The sequence below is a fragment of the Octopus bimaculoides genome, chromosome 3 (assembly GCF_001194135.2).
Source record: "Octopus bimaculoides isolate UCB-OBI-ISO-001 chromosome 3, ASM119413v2, whole genome shotgun sequence".
Classification (NCBI taxonomy): domain Eukaryota; kingdom Metazoa; phylum Mollusca; class Cephalopoda; order Octopoda; family Octopodidae; genus Octopus; species Octopus bimaculoides.
In genome coordinates, this window is record NC_068983.1 from 3444976 (window position 1) to 3447197 (window position 2222).

The 2222-nt window shown below is 40.6% G+C and overlaps 1 protein-coding gene across 3 annotated transcripts in view; it reads left to right on the plus strand.

Moving 5' to 3' along the window:
• LOC106867633 (multiple epidermal growth factor-like domains protein 6) overlaps nucleotides 1-2222 on the plus strand; it is a 109433-nt gene that overhangs the window by 13132 nt on the left and 94079 nt on the right. The window lies entirely within an intron of this gene.

Here is a 2222-nt window from a genome sequence, read left to right on the forward strand (position 1 = left end):
CTTGTCTGCGTTCATGCGGAACGGCATTAAGTGTTTTCGCCTCTGGCATTAGGAGCGGGAAGTCGGCCTCGTTGAAAACCTTAGCCATATTCGTTTTAAAGAATATGGCTAGGAACGAGGAAGATATGTTTGAATTTTTGGAAATAAGGCTCTAAATAGAGCTATTTCCGATTTGAAAAATATATGTTCACGAAGTATTTTGTGTTATACACAACTTATACAAAATTTTAAAACAAAATAGGTCTTTTAAGAGGTGAAAAATGCAACTTACATGGGAGCCGATGTGTCTACCGTCCGTCCATGATGATAGATAGATAGATAGATAGATAGATAGATAACGGGCTTCTTAGAGTCTCCGTCTAGCAAATCCACACACAAGGCTATAGCAGAACACACTTACCCAAGGTGCTACACAGTGGGCCTGAGCCCGGAACCGTGTGGTTGGAAAACAAACTTCTTACCATACAACCGCGCCTACGCCTTCTTCATGGTTCGTTGTCCAAATGCTCTGAGTTCAAATACAACCAGAATACATTTAATCTTGAATTCTTCAAAACCTGATAACATAAACTTCTTTGATATTTTATCGACAACGTCAATGATTCTAGATAATTATTTCAGGAAGAAAGAAATTGTTTTACGGTTTAGTCCGTAGTGGGTCTGTACCTATGGGGGGAGGTTTGTTATTTTATAGGTTCTTTCACACTATTGAGGCCCATGTTCACTTTAAACGTCTGTCAGTCGGTATCTGCTGAGAATATATGGGCAGAGAAGCAATCCCGAAGGACTGATATTCCAGTGAGGAAGGATTAGAGACAAGGGCTTGTACAGAACTGGGGTGGCACATAGCAACAGCGGCAATAAGTTAAACGATGGCTTTGAGATGGTCACAGTGTAGGTCTTAAATAGCTGGTTCAGATGAAAAAGGGTTGCAGTAGAATCGACAGAAAAAGAGAAGTGGTATTGGCGTGAGAGGTTATATCACTGGTGAGTTACGGTCGGGACGTGGACGATCTAGTGTGTTGGTACTGGCAGTAGTGCTGTTCCAGATAAAGGAACAGTACTCCTTTAAGGATCTTAATCGGACCTAGGGACTGTTCTGTATTTCTCGACATATGAAACTATTAGTATCATTCTTTCTGTATAGCATTGGTTTTGATTTCTATGAACAAAGCGTTGTGGCCAGGACCAATCACTTTGTTTTCAGACATAATGTATCTTGGACTATACTGCTAACAGGTCCTTCTTTTATTAAGATAGTAAGGTCTCATTTGAAGCAGATTTGACTGTTGTCTTTAGCAAGCTTATCGATTGTCTAAATATACCCGTCCCTCCTCCATTACTCATAAATTGTTATTTATCAGTAATAATGTGATATTGGAAAATTTATTGATTTCAGATGTTTTATCAATATCGGCTTTATGCAGAAAGACTACACACACACACACACACACACACACAACAGGCTTCTCTCAGTTTCCATCTTCCAAATTCACTCACGAGGCTTTGTTTGACTCATAGCTATAGAAGACTCTTCCTCAAAGTGCCATACAGTGGGTCTGAACCCGAAATCATGGAGTTGGGAAGCAAACTTCTTACCCATATAGCCACCCCTTTACCTACAGATACACAAATACATACATACATACATGTATGTGTGTGTGTTATTTAATAGCAGTTTTGATTTGACTCAAACGTAATTTCGTAGGTTCGTCAAACGAACTTATCTTGTCAACACCAGACTGACCAAAACTTGTTTCTGTTGGCACTGCTCTGGCCAATGCCTTGACTTCTACTATAAGATCTAGCTAACAAAATCTTGATCTTCGGCTTTAGCTCCACAGTAACCAAAGTCTGTTCTCCTGCCAGCGCCGGGCTAACGAAAGCCTTAAGACAGACGATAGACTTCGATTCTGCAATAGCCCCGCTCTGGCCTAAATTTGTGTTCGTGTCCAGCATCGGTCTGACCAAAACCTTTTCCACTGTTAGCCTTAGGATGGACAAAGCCTTGTTTCTATTGTAACCCTGGAATAACCAAATCTTTGCCTTTAGCTCCAGACAGAGCTGGCCATAGCTCACTCATCTAGTATTAATCCGGATTAAACAAAGATTTGTCTACTACTTTTTTCCCAGCTGACCAAAACCTTTTCTCCTGTTAGCACCAGGCTGACCAACGCCTTGTCTTTAGCAGTGGACAAACCTAATCTTTGTACGATTATATA